We start from the raw sequence: 19,818 nt of genomic DNA on the forward strand, positions 1-19,818 counted from the left end.
GCGGGTTCTGGCCAGAAATGATTGTTTTGTACCTAGTTTTGATGTTTACCCACCCCCCCACCTGCAACTTTCTGGGCACACATGCACAATGGGGAGCCGGCTTGTGAAGCCGCAAGGAGTCACAGTCAGCTTCCCTTAGTAAACATGCTGGGGACCCGAATATCGGCAAAGAACCGGCCCAGGAGAGGACGGCACCGGATCCCTGAATAGGTGAGTGTATGTTTATTAAAAGTCACCAGCTACAGCTTTTGTACTGACTTTTAAGTCTAGTACACACCACTAGTTTTTTTTTTCATTCAACCCAGCGTGCTATAGTTTTCTGACAGGGTCAGTGGCGGCCGGTCAGTCGGCCCCGCACTTGCCCCATCTATGGAATGGGCAGTGGCTTCTCCTCATGGCGGCTGTGCATCTCCCACCTCCTCCCTAGGCCAGTAGGAACGCTTCAGCCAATCAGGAAACAGGTCTCAAAAACCACTTCCTGATTGTCCGGGAGGAGAATCAGTGTGACAATAGCAAATATTCATTGGCTTTTGTCACACAACTGGGCGGGCCTTCTAGAGCCTCATGCCGCGTACACACGATCATTTTTCGGCATAAAAAAAAACGTTGTTTTTCAAAATCGTCATTTAAAATGATCGTGTGTGGGCTTCACCTCATTTTTCAGGTTCTGAAAAACGTCAAAAAAAAAATTCGAACATGCTGCATTTTTTAACGTCGTTTTTTTGGTTGTAAAAAATTATCGTGTGTGGGCTAAAACGACGTAAAAAACCTGCGCATGCTCAGAAGCAAGTTATGAGACGGGAGCACTCGTTCTGGTAAAACTACCGTTCATAATGGAGTAAGCACATTCATCACGCTGTAACAAACAAAAAAGCGCGAATCGTCTTTTACTAACAGGGAATCAGCTAAAGCAGCCCAAAGGCGAATGGAACTTCCCCTTTATAGTGCCGTTGTACGTGTTGTACGTCACCGCGCTTTGTTCATCATTTTTTTTAAAACGATGGTGTGTGGGCAACGTCGTTTTAATGATGAAGTTGGGAAAATGTTGTTTTTTTCGATATGCTGAAAAACTAAGTATTTTTTCATGCTGAAAAATGATCGTGTGTACGTGGCATAAGGCTTTAATCACGTGCTTTAAAAAAAAACACCATTGGAATCCATGCATCCAGAATTTGGAAATTTGGAAATTCAAAATTTGAAAATACAAAAATCAGAAATTCTGGAAATTCTGAAATTCGAAATTTGAAAATAAGAACGAAAATTCCAAAAAACGAAAATTTGAAAACCCGAAATAATAACTAACTAATAATAACTTAACTATTACTAACTATTAAATTATAGGTATTGAATGCATTTCCTTTCAAAATTGGCTGTTAGGGAACGTAACAAATACGAATTTATCTGAAGTTACGAAATATCCAAAATAACGAATGCTGCATCTAAATGAATGGAACGTAATGAATTAATAATAATAATAATAATAAAACTTGTTTTATTATTATTATTATTATTATTATTATTATTATTATTAATACATTCCATTCCATTTGTGTAGATGCGGCATTCGTTATTTCGGATAATTCATAAATTCAGATAAATTCGTATTCGTTACATTCCCTAGCAGCCATATTTGAAAGGAAATTACAATACCTATAATTTAATTAGTTAGTTAGTTAGTATTTGGAATTTTTGGATTTACATTCTTTCGAATTTTCTGGTTTTCTTTCTTATTTTCGGATTTTCAAATTTTCGGATTTTCGAATTTTCGAATTTTACGTATTTCGATCATAATGAATAACCCAAAAAACAAAAACAAAAAAATATACTCGAGTATAAGCCGAGTTTTCAGCACATTTTTTTTGTGCTGAAAATGCCCCCCTCCACTTATACTCAAGTCACCTTTTTGCGCCTGATCTCCTGGACTTTGGGGACCCGGTACTGGCCTTGGTACACATGTAGCTCCACTCTTCCTCTACAAGTGTGCAAATTTTGTTGGCCGGGGAGCACCGATTTTTCAAAGCCGGGCACCACTTCCATAGACTCCCATGTTAAACGGTCATTTCTCTGGTGACTTTGGGGAACTGGTATCTGCCAGTCGTAGGTCCCCTGGACCTGGAACTTGGCAAACATGTAGCCCCATTTCTCCTCTACAACATGTTTGGTGTCTGGGGGACCTACGGCTGGGGAGCACGATTTTTCAAATCCGGGCACCCCTTGCATAGACTCCCATGTTAAACATCAGTCTAGTCATGGACACAGTGAGGCATCGGCATAGTGAGGCATGGGAACAGTGAGGCATGGGCACAGTGAGGCATGGGCACAGTAAGGCATGGGCACAGTGAGGGAAAGTGAGGCACAGTGAGGCATGCAGATGGACACCCTAGGCTTATACTCGAGTCAATACGTTTTCCCATTTTTTTGTGGTAAAATTAGGTGCCTCCGCTTCAGAGGCGGCTCTCTAATTAGGCTAATTATGCAAATTAGGCGGCCGCATGAGGCCTCTCACTCACAGGGGCCTTGCGGCCCCCTAATTTGCCTCTGCTCATCACTGGACTGACCAACAGGCTTAGGGCACATAAAGCAGCTGAGCTGCTCCTTCAGCTTGCCCTCTCCGTGTCTGACCGGCTAATTATTCGGGTCAGGAGTCGGGCAAGGCAGCGCAAACTATTCCTGCCCTATGACTGTCTGAGAAGGGGAAGGACTCAGATGAGCTCCGGAGGATGGATCCCCTCCCAGCGCCTGCTGCAGCCTGGCCGACCGCCCAGAAAGAAAGTGAGTGCCCGGCCGTGCCGCCCTCCTGTGTGCCTAGATAGGAGGAGCGGCGGGGACAGCTGCATATGGAGCAATTGTTCTTTCCATATTTTTTCTGCAGCCAATGAACGCCCGCAGAAGAAGCAGTGATTCAGCGGCCCCTGTGCTCCCTGGCTCCCCCACAGTGTTCTCCCCCCCACAGTGCTCTCTGGTCCTCCCTGTGCTCCCCCATGCTACCCCCACTGTGCTGTCTAGTTCCCCCCCCACACTGCTCCTTAGCTCCCCCCCCAGTGCTCTCTGGTCCCCTCTGTGCTCCCTGGCTCTCCCCCCCACTGTGCTGTCCAGTCGTCATCCCCCCCATAGCTCTTCACCTCCCCCCACACTGATATCCCCGCCACAGTGCTCTCTGGTCCTCCCTGTCTCCCCCCCATACCCCCCCCCCAGTGCTCTCCAACCCCCGTTCTCCCTGGCTTCTTTAACATTGCTCTCCAGCCCCCCAGAGCTCTCTGCTCCCCACGTGCTCCCTAACCCCTCCCAGTTCTACCTGCACCCCCAGTTCTCTCTGCCCCCTATGCTGTCCAGTTCTCCCCAGGCGCATTCTGCCCCCCCCCCACCCCACGGCGCTCCCTGTCTCCCCCTGTGCTTTCAACTTGCCCTGTGCTCTCCAGCTTCCCCCCACAGTGCTCTCCAGCTCCCCCCTTGTGCTTTCCAGCCCCCACTTTTCTCCCTGGCTCCCCCATGCTCTTCACTCCACTATACTATACAACTCCCCCCCAGTGCTTTACAACTCCCCCCACCACCCCTATGCTCCCTGGCTCCCCCCATGCTCTCCACCACATTGTGCTATCCAGCTCCCCCGGTGCTCTCTGGCCCCTATGCTCTCCATCACCTCCCCATTCTCTCTGCACCCTCCCAGTGCTCTCCACCCCCCTGCTCTCCACTCCCCCAGTGCCCTACACACTCTCCCCCCCCCTGCTGCTCTCAGCCTCACTCCTGTGCTCTCCGCCACCCCTGTTCTCTTTTCTGGCCCCCTCATACCCTGGTAGCTCTGCTAGGTTCCCCCCTCTTTTCCCTCCAGCTGCTGCGGGGTTCTCAGGCTGGGGAGCGGGGAAGGCACCGCTATCATTGGCTGCTCAGTCTATTTTTTGTCCCAGTCCGGGCCTGGCGGGCAAATTGAGCAGCAAGGCTTGCAAGGATCCATAGTTCTGGAGGGAGAAGAGCTCTAAAGACCTCCCAGGACTGGAGGACAGGCTGACTGGGGCAAAAAGTTGATGGGTGGAAGGTAAAGATGGCCGGGGACCACTCCTCTCACAGCAAACACAGATCCTCTGGAAGGAGCAGGACGCTGTCCCCACCCAGAATGAGAATGGACCCTTCCTGCTACTGCCCGTCATGAACATCCTGCTGTCATGAAAGGTACCGTACCAAGCATTACACACAGCTTCCCACAGACAGGCACTGCAGACTGGTACACAGGAGGGGCTGCAGACAGGGACAGAGCTAGAGATCCCTCTCTCCCTCTCGCTCCCTCTCTCCCCCCTCCCCCTCCCTCTCTCCCCCCTCCCACTCCCTATCTCCCCCCTCCCACTCCCTCTCTCCCCTTCATCTCTCCTCCCTATCTCCCCTCCCTCCCTCTCTCTCCCTCCCTCTCCCCTCTCTTTCTCTCCCACACACTCTCTTCCTCTCTCTCCCTCTCCCCCGCCCTCTCTCTCTTCCTCTTCCCCTCCCCCTCTCTCTCTCCCTCCTCTCTCTGCCCCTCCTCTCCTCTCTCTCTCCCTCCTCCCCTCTCTCTCTCCCTCCTCTCCTCTCTCTCTCCCTCTCCCTCTCCCCCCTCTCTCCCCCCTCTCTCTTCCACTCTCTCTCTCCCCCTCTTTCTCTCTCTTCCTCCTACTCTCCCTCACTCGCTCTTCCTCTCTCCCTCTCTCTCTCCCCCCGCCCTCTCTCTCTTCCTCTCCCCCCCTCTCTCCCCCCTCTCTCTCTCTTCCGCTCTCTCTCTCCCCCTCTTTCTCTCTCTTCCTCCGACTTTCCCTCACTCGCTCTTCCTCTCTTTCCCTCTCACCCTCCCTCTCTCTCTGCGCTGGGATCCCCCCCCCCCCCACTCTCCTTCCTCTGTGTATGTGGATTGATTCAGTGACACCCCCTTCCCATTCTCCCAGGGCACAGGGGAAAATCCTAGAGGGGTTGCCACCTTGCTGGGTCCCAGATGTTGTATTGGCTGCATATGTCTGATGGGTGCCCTGGATGTGGTGCTGATCGCCTGTGTGATAGATCCATACATCTTTCTGCAGCCATTTTTACTTGCTTGAATTTTTTTTATCCATTATGGGCGTAAGTGAGGCCTCATGTCTAAATTTTGCCTAGGCCTCACAAATCCTAGAGCCGCCTCTGCTCGGCTAATATTCGGGTCGACTTATACTCGAGTATATACGGTATACAATTATTTCACAGCATCATTTAGATACAAAAAAAGATTCAAATGGGTTTAATTAAATACTTTCAAATCTTTTTTTGGTCTGGATGGGATAAAGTGCATTACACAACCAGCAGGTTTTAATTCAACAAATTAGCTGAAATATAGAAATCCCTGAAATAATAATGATTAATTGAAAAGTCAGAATAATTATAAAAGGTTAATGACATTAGGAAGAAGTGATTGTGGTTCAGCGCACAGATGCGGGGCTGTGTGACAATGTTTGTCTTCAGAAAATCTCAAAGATCCCCGGAACAATAGTAAAAGCCTGTAACATTTTGATAACAATGAGTCACAGATTAGCGATGTGTGGGAACTAAGTTTACTGAATGAACATTGACAGCAGTGTGCAGTGCCTCTGCCTGATTAGGATGGCCGTTCTGAACCACGATTCTATGGAACCCTAAAGTCCTTCTACCATCTGATGGCATGTGACTGCATAGTTCTAGGTCCAACGTCACTTGGCAAAGCCAGTGGCATGAACGTAACAGTGGCATTCTGACCACCACTGTGCAATTATGGACTAATAATGGACTAATCTTAGCAGGGGTTGCCTAAGATCTGAAATGTATTTCAAGTCTGGCATAGGTTCTTCCAGGGGTAGCAATCTGCCACCTTTCTCCATGCCCCGGGTGGCAATGGCGGGGCATGGAGAAAGGAGAGTGTGGGGGGTCCTCTCACACAGCCCACCCTACCTGCTCCACTTTGAATCCCAACGGGGCAGAGGGACTCCCTATAAGGGAGTGAGAGGATCTAGCCCGCTCAACCACCCCCATTAGTCCTTCGCCTCTTTTTTCAGAGACCGAGTGGTCAAAGTGCGTGCGTGTTAACCCAATTTCGAGTGCGTGTAAGTGTGGTGGTTTTTGTGGGAGGGGGGTGGGCGTACTAAGCGCAGGCTTACCTCGCATAGCACACCCACCGGGAGCCGGGCTGAGACCACCAAACTCAATTCACATGTAGCCGAGACCGGGATCCGAACCCCTAGCTGCAGAGGTGAATCGCTTGTCAGCGCATTGCCAATCGCGTTGAGCCACCGCAGCTCCTTAGGGGGGAATTCTTCTCACTGACCATTAATGCAATAATCAGGGGCGGATCCAGAGTGTAGTCACGGGAAGGGCACTGCCAGATAATTTTGCGGCAATTTGTCAGGGCAATAGCTGGTGTTAGCGCTTCAATCATCACGGCGCCATGGTTGATATGGTGTCAGGATGAATGAAGCGCATTATTTGTATTATTACATTGTAATATAAAATGTAATAGTTCAACTGACTATAATGCAGAATCATTGGGAACCCTGAGCGTGTCACTTTCTACCGTTGCCTGCCACGAGATGCACTGTAGGAAAGAATACGGTGTGACTGTGGCCTTACTCTGCTGCCCCCAACCGGTAAGTATCAACATGATCAGATTATGATACGACTCCAGCTAGGTCACCAAACTCCACCCCCTCACCAGGATTTTTTTTTTTACGGCAAGGAACACCCACCAAAAATGTTCTGTTTTCCTAGCGCCACCTTTTGGTAATCAGTTAAAGTGTAGGTATGACGCGGATGTACAACAGCATGACTTTAGCTCCTCTGACTGTAGCTTTCTATATTTAGAGACACGTAGTAAACAGCTGTGTAAGCCATACAAGATAAGCAGTATTACCATTTAATTAACCAGTGATCTAGATTTAGAGGGCAAAAATAGAGCAAAGTGAAAGGATAAGCTATTTCTAAACCAAGCATCGTGCTTTACGCTCCAGATTGTATCCTGTATATAGGACGTTTTTTCTTTGTGTGACTTTATATATATCGTTCTTTATATTATTTTTATACACATACTGAGAAAATGGGGAAGCAAAGAAATGAAGAGAAGTGATTTGCTACAGACATGCTGGCTCATGGGAGGGGCAACACAAATTTACCGTATATACAACAAATAAAGATCAAATTTTTCTTAACCACTTCCCAACCATAATCTGTATATGAAACTTGACCTAGGAACCAGGGCGGGGTTAAGAGGGTGGGTAGGAGGGACAGCTGCCCTGGGCACAAAGGAGCAATGGGGCAGAGATTGGTCACAGGGTAGTAAACCCATTCTACAGCATGCATTACCCACTTCAGCCCTGGAAGGATTTTCCCACTTCATGACCAGGCCATTTTTTTGCGATACAGCACTGCGCCGTTTTAACTAACAATTGCGCGGTTGTGCGACTTTTTTTTCCCCACAAAGCTTTATTTTGCTGGTATTTGATTACCTCTGCGGTTTTTATTTTTTGTGTTATAAATAAAAAAAGGCAGACAATTTTGAACAAACAAAACAACATTTTTAACTTTTTGCTATAATAAATATCCCACAATTAAAAAAAAATTCTTCATCAATTTAGGCCGATATATATTCCAATATACACCTAGATTGTCCACCCCTGGGAGGTGTTTCTAACTGTGAGGGGGACTGACTGGAGGAGGAGAGAAACTGCTGTTCCTGGTCATTAGGGACAGCAGATCTCTCTCTCCTCCCCTGTCAGAACGGGGATCTGTTTGTTTACATTGACAGATCCCCGTTCTGGCTCTCTGTGCAGCGATCGTGGGTGGCCGGCGGACAGCTCTTAAAGCAGCCAACATACATCTATGGCAGTTTGCGCAACCTTGGGAGATCTACTACAGTGCCACAATTGCAATATCTGCAATCGGGTGCCGATATTGCCTTCATCCTGCTATTCACTTACCGTATATACTCGAGTATAAGCCGACCCGAATATAAGCCGAGGCACCTAATTTTACCACAAAAAAATGGGAAAACTTATTGACTCGAGTATAAGCCTAGGGTGTCCATCTGCATGCCTCACTGTGCCTCACTTTGCCTCACTGTGTCCATGTGCATGTCTCACTGTGTCCATGCCTCACTGTGTCCATGCCTCACTGTGCCCATGCCTCACTGTGTCCATGCCTCACTGTGCCCATGCCTCACTGTGTCCATGCCTCACTGTGCCCATGCCTCACTGTGCCCATGCCTCACCGTGTCCATGCCTCACTGTGCCCATGCCTCATTGTGCCCATGCCTCACTGTGTCCATGACTAGACTTACGTTTAACATGGGAGTATATAGAAGGGGTGGCCACCTTTGAAAAATCGGTGCTCCCCGGCCATAGGTCCCCCAGACGGCAAACTTTGCACACTTGTAGAGGAGAACTGGGGCTACACATGTGCCGGTACCGGGTACCCAAAGTTACCAAACAAATTACCGTTTAACATGGGAGTCTATGGAAGGGGTGCCCTAATTTGAAAAATCGGTGCTCCCCGGCCGTATGTCCCCCGGACAACAAACTTTGCACACTTGTAGAGGAAGAGTGGAGCTATATGTGTGCCAGGGGACCTACAGCCGGCCGGTACCGGGTCCCCAAAGTCCAGGAGATCAGGCGCAAAAAGGTGACTTGAGTATAAGCCGAGGGGGACATTTTCAGCACAAAAAAATGTGCTGAAAAACTCGGCTTATACTCAAGTATATACGGTAAATGGGTCTTGTTCAACAGGGGTATCATTTCTACCATGGCTGCAAATCACAGCATCACGGGCATTGCATTTTAGCAAAAATATCATTTGATAATCGAGGAGGAGGGGGGCCCAGTCAGGTAGGGTGTTTGGGGCCCCCGTGATTTCTATCAGAAGCCCTACTCAAGAGAAAAAGTGTTGCACTGTCACATACTGTAGATTCAGCAATAATACATTTAGACAAAATAAAATACACTAAGTCCAAGAGTGTCCACTACGAAAAAGTTTGACATGCACTTCAATCAATGGAGCGTCTTCTTGGCATCTGATACCCCAGGAAGACATTCAACTTAACCAAACATACGAGAATATCAGTGACGTCATTACACCCACCCAGGGCACTGGTGGCGCGGGCTTTAAATGCACATATTGCTTTTTGTTTGTGAATACCTTTCTATTTGCTTTTAATAAATCGTTATACAGTCCTTCAATATGGAATGCTTTTTTTTTTGGTATGTGCCTATGGTAATACAATCAGATTTAAATGAACTAATTTGAAGTCATCCTGTGGCTTAGTATCTGTGTGAGGGGGATCTAAGGCACTGACAGCTAAAAGATCAAGGGGCAGATCCACATACATACGCTGCGCCCGGCGCAGATGTCAGATACGCTACGCCGCTGTAACTTACTTTGACTTGGTTTGAATCCTCAACGAATTCACGCTGTAAGTTACGGCGGCGTGGTGTATCTCTCGCGGCGTAAGGGCGCGGAATTCAAATTGGGCGGGTAGGGGGCGTGTTTCATTTAAATGAAGCGCATCCCCGCGCCGAACGAACTGCGCATGCCCTGTCCGTCAAAACTCCCAGGGTGCATTGCTCCAAATGACGTCGCAAGGACGTCATTGTTTTCGACGTGTACGTAAATGGCGTCCAGCCCCATTCACGGACGACTTACGCAAACAACGTAAAATTTTCAAAATTATACGTGGGAACGACGGCCATACTTAACATTGAGTACGCCACCATATAGCAGCTTTAACTATACGCCGAAAAAAGCCGAACGGAAACGGCGTAAAAAAATGTGACGGCCGCTCGTACGTTCGTGGATCGTCGGAAATAGCTAATTTGCATACTCGACGCGGATTACGACGCGAACGCCACCCAGCGGACGTCGAAAAATTGCATCTAAGATCCGAAGGCGTCGGATCTAACCCAGATGCCGTCGTATCTTGTTTTGAGGATTTAAAACAAAGATACGACGCGGAAATTTTGAAATTACGCCGGCGTATCAGTAGATACGCCGGCGTACTTTCTTTGTGGATCTACCCCCAAGTGTTTTGGAACCATCCATCCATCCACTCATCCATGTGGGATTTTGGTTCATCCAAATGTGGTTTTAGACCACTTATAATGTGAGAACTGAACTTCTGGTAAAATAAGATAAGTATTGAACACGTCACCATTTTTCTAGGTAAATATATTTCCAAAGGTGCTATTGGCATGAAATGTTCAACACATGTCGATGACAACCCGTGCAATCCATAGAAGTCCAAAGAAATCAAAACAAACACATACAGAAATGAAGTAATGTGTAATAAAATGGAATGACACTGGGAAAAAGTATTGAACACATGAAGAAAGGGAGGCGCAAAAAGGCATTTAAAGCCAAGACACCAGCTGAAATCTATCAGTAATTAGAAAGCAATCCTGCCCCTTGTCAGTGCAAATTAATATCAGCTGGTTCAGTCTCAACTGTAAAAAGGTGTCTCATTACCAAGGTGTCACACAAGAAATCTCATGATGGGTAAAAGCAAGGAGCTCTCTCAAGACCTTCCCAACCATATTGTACTGATGGCATTGGTTACAGAAGGATTTCTAAACTAAACAACAGTGAGCACTGTTGGGGCCATAATCCGGAAGGGGAAAGATCATCTTTTCACTATAAACCGGCCACGACCAGGTGCTCCTCGTAAGATTTCTTATAGCGGAGTAAAAGGATTATCAGAAAAGTTGTCCAAGAGCCAAGGACCACTTGTGGAGAACTTCAGAAAGATCTGGAATTAGCAGGTACAATTGTTTCAAAGAAAACAATAAGTAATGCCCTCACCTACCATGGCCTGTATATCTGATCACCACACAAGACTCCATTGCTGAAGAAAAAGCATGGTGAATCTCGTTTAAAGTTTGCTGCACAACATTTAGACAATCCTGTGAAATGCGGGGAGAATATCGTCTGGTCAGATGAGACCAAAACTGATTTCTTTGGAGGCCATAATACACACCATGTATGGAGGTCACATGGCACATCACCCCAAAAACACCCCCCATACCAACAGTGAGGTTTGGAGGTGGGAACATCATGGAGTGGGCGGGGCTGTTTTTCAGGATACGGTTCTGGCAAACTTCATATCATTGAAGGAAGGATGAGTGGAAAAATGTACCAAGACATTCTTGATAAAAATCTGCCGCCATCTACCAGGATGATGAAGATGAAAGGAGGGAGGAGATTTCAGGAGGACACAGTGGGCCAGATTCACATAGCCCGCGCGCAGCGTAACGTAACTGGTTTAAGTTACACCGCCGCAATTTTTCCAAGTTAGTGCCCGATCCACAAAGCACTTACCTGGAAATTTGCGGTGGTGTATCCTGAACCCGTCCGGCGCAAGGTGTGCCCAATCGAATGGGGCGAGTCCCATTTAAATTAGGCGCGCTCCTGCGCCGGATGTACTGCGCATGCTCCCGTCGCAAATTTCCCGACGTGCTTTGCGCAAAGTTACGACGCGCCGACGTTTTGTGAATCGCGACGGGTAAAAAGGCTTGCGCCGGGAAAAAAAATATATAAAAAAAAAATTTGAAAGCGACGCGGGAAAGACGGGTATACTTTTACATGGTGTACTAATTTTACACTTTGTAAAAGGTGCCCTATCTTTGCGACGGCAAACTAACACTTGCGGCGACCTAACGACGGGAAAAAATTTCGTGGATCGCCGTAACTGCTAATTTGCATACCCGACGCTGGTTTACGACGCGAAATCCCCCCAGCGGCGGCCGCGGTACTTCATCCTAAGATCCGACAGTGTAAAACTATTACACCTGCCGGATCTTAGGAATATCTATGCGTAACTGATTCTATGAATCAGTCGCATAGATAGAAACAGGGATACGACGGCGTATCAGCAGATACGCCGTCGTATCCCTTTTGTGAATCTGGCCCAATGATCCCAAACACAAAGCAAAGAAAACTCTACATTGGTTTCAAAGAAAGAAAATAAAGCTGCTAGAATGGCCCAGCTAATCACCTGACTCGAATCCAATAGAAAATCTATGGAAAGAACTAAAGATCAGAGGGCCAGATTCACAAAAGAGATACGACGGCGTATCTACTGATACGCCGTTGTATCTCTGTTTCTAACTATGCGGCTGATTCATAGAATCAGTTACGCATAGCTAGTCCTAAGATCCGACAGGTGTAATGGACTTACACTGTCGGATCTTAGGATGCAGTACCGCGGCCGCCGCTGGGGGCATTTCTCGTCGTAATCCAGCGTCGGGTATGCAAATTAGCACTTACGGAGATCCACAAAGCTTTTTCCCTTCGTTAAGTCGCCGTAAGTGTTAGTTTGCCGTCGCAAAGTGACCTATTTTAGTCTGTATGGACCTTGCTTTGTGCACTGGTGAGTAGTCATGTTGGAACAAGAAGGGGTTATCCCCAAACTGTTCCCACAAAGTTGGGAGCATGATATTGTCCGCAATGTCTTGGTATGCTGACCCCTGAAGCGTTCCCTTCACTAGAATTAAGGGGCCAAGCCCAACCCCTGAAAAACAACCCCACACCATAATCCCTCCTCCACCAAATGATTTGGACCAGTGCACAAAGCAAGGTCCATAAAGACATAGATGAGCACTTTTGAGGTGGAAGAACTTGACTGGCCAGCACAGAGTCCTGACCTCAACCAGATAGAACGCCTTTGGGATTAATTTGAGCGGAGACTGTGAGCCAGGCATTCTCGTTCACATCCACATCAGTATCTGAACCCACAAATGGTCAAACATTCTCATAGACAAACTCCTAAACCTTGTGGACAGCCTTCTCAGAAGAGTTTAACCTTTATAGCTAAGGGTGGGCCAAGTCGATATTGAACCTATGGACTAAGACTGGGATGCCATTAAAGTTCATATGCCTGTAAAGGCAGACGTCCCAATACTTTTGGTAATACAATGTATATACAAGAATGTGTTTGGGTTGCCTTAAAAATCCCATAAAGTGAGGATGTACACTGTAGCGACTAATAAGGGATGATGGCAAACACACCTCCAGTCATATGAACCCCTTTCTTCTCAGCATTTAAGAAGGGGGGCAGGATTATTGAAGTTTTTTTTACCTTAATGCAGATGTAGCACTATCCCCATAGGAGTTGCAAATGTCAGGGTTCCTCACTGCTGCACAGCCAGTCACATGAATAGTTTTCCCGTCAGGATAAACTCCAACGGTCTTTCCAACGGATTTCCGACGGAATTCCGCTCAAGCTGTCTTGCATACACAAGGTCACACCAAATTCCGACCGCCAAGAACGCTGTGACGTACAACACTACGACGAGCCGAGAAAAATAAAGTTCAATGCTTTCGAGCATGCATCGACTTGACTCTGAGCATGCATGGTTTTTAGTCCGTTGGAATTGCATCCAGATGAACGGAAATTCCGATTTTTTTTTTTTCATCTGAAAAATTGAGAGCATGTTCTGAATTACCGACAGAAAAAGTCCAATGGGGCATACACACGGACGTAATATACAATGAAAAGCTTCCGTCAGACTTTGGGGACACAAATTTGCAGGGAGTCTCTGATGGGGACACAAATTTTTTAGGGAGTCTCTGATGGGGACACAAATTTGAAGGAGACGGATGGGGACACCAATTTGCAGGGAGTCTCTGATGGGGACACAAATTTGAAGGAGACGCATGGGGACACCAATTTGTGGGGAGTCTCTGATGGGGACACAAATTTGAAGGAGACGCATGGGGACACCAATTTGTGGGGAGTCTCTGATGGGGACACAAATTTGAAGGAGACGCATGGGGACACCAATTTGTGGGGAGTCTCTGATGGAGACACAAATTTTTTAGGGAGTCTCTGATGGAGACACAAATTTAAAGGAGACGGATGGGGACACCAATTTGCAGGGAGTCTCTGATGGGGACACAAATTTGAAGGAGACGCATGGGGACACCAATTTGTGGGGAGTCTCTGATGGGGACACAAATTTGAAGGAGACGCATGGGGACACCAATTTGTGGGGAGTCTCTGATGGGGACACAAATTTGCAGGGAGTCTCTGATGGGGACACAAATTTGCAGGGAGTCTCTGATGGGGACACAAATTTGAAGGAGACGGATGGGGACACCAATTTGTGGGGAGTCTCTGACAGGGACACAAATTTGCAGGGAGTCTCTGATGGGGACACAAATTTGAAGGAGACTGATGGGGACACCAATTTGCAGGGAGACTCTGATGGGGACACCAATTTGCAGGGAGACTCTGGTGGGTACACCGATTTGCAGAAAGACCCTGATGGGGACATAGATGCATGGGGATACTCTGAAGTGAACAAAGATGTAAGGCCCCAGGACATGATGCTTCTGAATTTAGGTGCCGGCAGAAAATACAGGAGCACCATCCAGCACCGCTGCCAGTTGCCTGCCAAATTAATTTCTATTCTGCTGCTGCGGATTCATTTATAAATATAAATAAAACATTTTTGGCCTGCGAATCTGTGTAAAATTTACAATGTGGCCCTTGAAGTGAAAAGTTTGGAGACCTCTGCTTTAGAGTAAGGGAAATACAGATAGAAAGTGCTGGGGTCTTTTTCTGGATTGACTAAGTAGATTTTTGGAGCCTACATATTGTTCTTTTGGGTGTCCTCTCAACCCTAAGGCTTTATCCTTGGAGTTTATTGGCCTGAATAAAATATGGATGTAATATGAAATATGGTTCCAAAGGTGGTTTGAGCCTTTAAGGACACGAATCAACTTCCCCAAATTTTCAGTTGACCACTAGAAGAAACGTTCATTTCAGTTGAATGAGGGAGGGGCAGTTTGAGGTTAGGGGATGCATGAGGTTAGGACATGTAAACATATCTTATGTTACACCCTAAATATGGATGCAATATGAAATATGGTCCCAAAGATAGATTGAGTCTTTATGGACACTAAGCAACTTCCCCAATTTCCAGTTGCCCACTAGAGGCAACACTCCAGAGAGGAGCATTGTTTTAGCTAAGTGTTGGCACCTTGTAGGTAGCAGATATTTGAGGATAGGAACTTGTGAACATATCTTATGTTATACCATAAATATGGATGAAATATGAAATATGGTTCCAAAGATGGACTAACCCTTAAAGGGCACCAAACAACTAGTTGACCACCAGAAGAATTTTGCAGCTGAATGGAGAAAGGGAAGTTTGAGGGTAGGGGATATTTGAAGATCGGACATGTGAACATGTGTTATGTTACACCCTAAATATGAATGCAAAATGAAATATGGTCCCAAAGGTGGTCTGAGCATTTAAGGATGCCAACAAACGTCCCCTATTTTCAACTGACAACTAGAGGGAACATTCCAAAGAAAAGCAAAGAAAAGAAATTTTTGATAAGTTGAGGGTTTTGGGGGGGGGGGGGTGCTGAGGGTAGGGGGGGTTTCAGTGTCAGAAATGTCCTATGTTACACTCAAAACATGAATGGAATATAGAAAGTGGTCCTAAAGGTGGACTGAAGCCATGTACACATGGCCCGGATTCTCGTCAGGAAAAAAACGTAGTTTTTCCTGATGAGATTCCTGGCAAGAATCTCTTGCCGGCCGAGTGTACACACGTACGAATCAAAAGAACCGCTGTTCTTTTGAATAGCACGAACGCGGTGACATCATCGACTACAACAAGCATGCGCTTGTCACATTCGATGCCGCCGTCGCCATCTTGCTTCACCCTACCTATGCCTTGGAAGCTACCGCGCATGCGTCAAAGTCATTTCGAGCATGCGTGGGTTTCCATGGAGACAGGTACGTATACACGTTTGGGTTTTTGGCAGGAAAACACTGCCGAGAATCATGACGAGAAAATAGAGAACAGGTTCTCTATTTTTCTCGTCTAGATTCTGGGCAGTTTTCTTGACGAGAAACCTCAAACCCTCGTACACGCGCTCGGTTTTACTCGGCAAGAAAGCTCTGCCATCAGTTTTCTTGCTGTTTCTTGCCGAGAAAACCGAGCGTGTGTATGAGGCTTGAGCCTTTAAAGTAGAAGTAAACCCTCCTATCATTTTCAGCCAAGGAAGCTGCCATCTTGGCCTCTGTTTGATCTTCAACTGCCATGATGCTGCACATGTGATCAGTTATGACAACAGCCATTGGATGGTCTAACAGTTTGGTTGAGAGCACATCCAATGCGACAGTTACATTCCCATTACGTGCTGGATGTAACAGTTTTTTTTATAAAACTATTAAATCTATGATAAAAATAGATATTCAATCATATAAATTAAGTCAAACAGTCCACAAATATTGTGACATCAATGTGAAATCAGTCCACAAGTGAAGTGAAAATGACTCCAGATAACGATCTCCCCCATCCACCACCGAAGTGATACAAATATCAGTGCCTTTACCAACAGCTTAGGGGCTTGTTTACCAGCTCTTATGAATACCTTGTTACAAGGGATCGTTAGCGCTTGTGGCTTTAGCCCAGCCAAGACCTTATTTCTCCAGGTCCACATGGTCTCCCAACACATTCACCCCTTGATGCCGTGAAGAATATGGTGGTATCTTGCTCCAGGCATGGCTTGCCTTTAGGCACTCTGCAGCTGTGAAAAGATGTTAAATTTATGGGTTTACCTCTGCTTTAACCACTTCCCACCCGGCCTATAGCAGAATGACAGCCAGGTGGTGGTTCAGTTATCCTGACTGGACATCATATGACGTCCAGCAGGATAACAGCCGCCGCGCGCCCGTGGGGGCTCGCATCGCAGCGATCGGTGGTGCGGCGTGTCAGTCTGACACACCACTACACCTATCTCTGTAAAGAGCCTCCGATCGAGGCTCTTTACCACGTGATCAGCCGTGTCCAGTTACGACTGATCACGATGCAAACAGGAGAAGCCATTGATCGGCTTTTCCTCACTCGCATCTGAAAGACCCGAGTAGAGGAGAGCCGATCGGCTGCTCTCCTGACAGGGGGTCTGTGTTGATTGTTTATCAGTGCAGCCCCCCCTCAGATGCCCATCCAAGACCACCAGGATACCGCTGAGACAACCATGGATGGCCACCACACTGGACCACCAGGTATGCCCCCCTAGACCACAAGGGAAATGCCAATCTGTGCCCAGGCAGCTGCCAATCAGTGCCCAGACAGCTGCCAATCAGTGCCCATTCACAATGCCTACCAGTGCCAGTGCCACCAAGGAGGCAATCTATCAGTGCCGCATATCAGTGCCCATCAGTGCCACGTATCAGTGCCCATCAGTGCCCAGCAATGCCACCTATCAGTGCACAGCAGTGCCACCTATCAGTACTACCCAAAAGTATCCATCATTGCAGCCTTTCAGTGCCCATCAGTGTCACCTATCAGTGACCATCAGTGCCCACCAGTGGCACCCATGAGTGCCTATCAGTGACGCCTATCAATGCCCATCAGTGCTGCATATCAGTGCCTATTGTCAGTGCCACCTCATTGGTGCCACCTCATCAGTGCTGCCTTATCAGTGTCCATCAGTGAAGGAGAAAACGTACTTATTTACAAAATTTTATAACAGAAACAAAAGAAAAACTAATTTTTTTTCAAAATTTTGGGTAATTTTTTATTTGTTTAGCAAAAAATTAAAACCACAGCGGTGATCAAATACCACCAAAAGAAAGCTCTATTTGTGGGAACAAAATGATAAAAATTATGTTTGGGTACAGTGTAGCATGACCGCGCAATTGTCATTTAAACAGCGACAGTGCAGAAAGCTGAAAATTGGCCTGGGCAGGAAGGGGGTGTATGTGCCTGGTATTGAAGTGGTTAAGGACACCAAACCAACTTCCCCAATTTAGTTGACCACAAGAGGGAACTGCTACAAATCTGTTTTTTTAAATACAATAATGAAAACGTGAAAAAATGAAGCAAGTAAAAAAAAATGCGAAGGCCGAGTCGAAAACGATTTCAGGCAAACCTTACGGCAATAACTCTGAACATATAATTACTGAAAATACAATGCGTATATAATATATAATTATGAAATATACAATACAGTTCCCTTTTTAACATGCACTGCTAATAACTTACAGGGAAAGATCTGCAGAGAGAAAGCCGCATTCCTTGTAATGTTTCATAATTAAGACCCGCTTAAACGAAGACATGCACATATAATAAATCCAATTACAGAAGTGTAATTGGTGAATCATCAAACACAGATGGCATGAAAATAGATAAATGTGTAGTACTTTAATTAAATTGTAGTCAAACAAGATGTACAAAAGAATATGTAAGTTAATTATTAAAGGTGTGAATGGCTTATAAATTGCACTATGCAGCAGATTGCATTCATGTGCCTAGGAACCAAAGTCGCTTAAAGGGCCACTCAGCTCAAAATAAAGGTCCCCCAATGTATAGAAACTTCTAAAAATAATTAGACGCCCCCAAACTTGATAAAGCGGTGAAATAATATATATTGTAAGAGAGACAAAAATCAATCCCCCCATGCTACTAATGTGTTTATATCCTATGAATGTAGAAATCAACTCTTTCACTGATTGTTATAGCGAGACGCTGTCATGTGTTCCCACATCTACCAGAAATACTACCATACGAAAAAAATTCTGTACAACAGAACCTCAATATTTTAACCACTTAAAGCGGGAGTTCACCCAATTCGTTTTTTTTTTTTCTATTTTCCCCTTAGCTTCATGCTCGTTTTGTCTAGGGGAATCGGCTATTTGTTTTAAAATATGATCCGTACTTACCGTTTTCGAGATGCATCTTCTCCGTCGCTTCCGGGTATGGGTCTTCGGGAGTGGGCGTTCCTTCTTGATTGACAGTCTTCCGAGAGGCTTCCGACGGTCGCATCCATCGCGTCACTCGTAGCCGAAAGAAGCCGAACGTCGGTGCGGCTCTATACTGCGCCTGCGCACCGATGTTCGGCTTCTTTCGGAAAATCGTGACGCGATGGATGCGACCGTCGGAAGCCTCTCAGAAGACTGTCAATCAAGAAGGAACGCCCAGTTCCGCAGCCCATACCCGGAAGCGGCGGAGAAGATGCATCTTGTAAACGGGTAAGTACGGATCATATTTTAAAACAAATAGCCGATTCCCCTAGACAAAACGAGCATGAAGCTTAGGGGAAAATGTGTTCGCTATGGGTGAACCTCCGCTTTAAGACCCGGACCAAAATGCAGGTAAAGGACCCGGACAGGTTTTGCGATTCGGCACCGCATCGCTTTAACAGACAATTGCGCGGTCGTGCGACGTGGCTCCCAAACAAAATTGGCGTCCTTTTTTTCCCACAAATAGAGCTTTCTTTTGGTGGTATTTGATCACCTCTGCAGTTTTTATTTTTTGCGCTATAAACAAAAACAGAGCGACAATTTTGAAAAAAAATCTATATTTTTTCCTTTTTGCTATAATAAATATCCGCCAAAAATATATAAAAAAAATTATTTTTTCCTCAGTTTAGGCCGATACGTATTCTTCTACCTATTTTTGGTAGAAAAAAAACCAATAAGCGTTTGTCGATTGGTTTGCGCAAAATTTATAGGGCCAGATTCACAGTGATCTGCGGCGGCGTAACGTATTGTCTTTACGTTACACCGCCGCAAGTTTTCAGCGCAAGTGCCTGATTCACCAAGCACTTGCGTGTAAACTTACAGCGGTGTAACGTAAAGCCGTCCGGCGCAAGCCCGCCTAATTCAAATGGGGCGTGTACCATTTAAATTAGGCGCGTTCCCGCGCCGAACGTACTGCGCATGCTCTGTTTTGAAATTTCCCGCCGTGCTTTGCGCGAAATGACGTCGCCCCGACGTAATGTTTTGAATGGCGACGTGCGTAACGTACTTTTGTATTCCCGGACGACTTACGCAAAAAAAAAAATTTGAAATTT

This window comes from Rana temporaria, chromosome 5 (assembly GCF_905171775.1).
Source record: "Rana temporaria chromosome 5, aRanTem1.1, whole genome shotgun sequence".
NCBI lineage: Eukaryota > Metazoa > Chordata > Amphibia > Anura > Ranidae > Rana > Rana temporaria.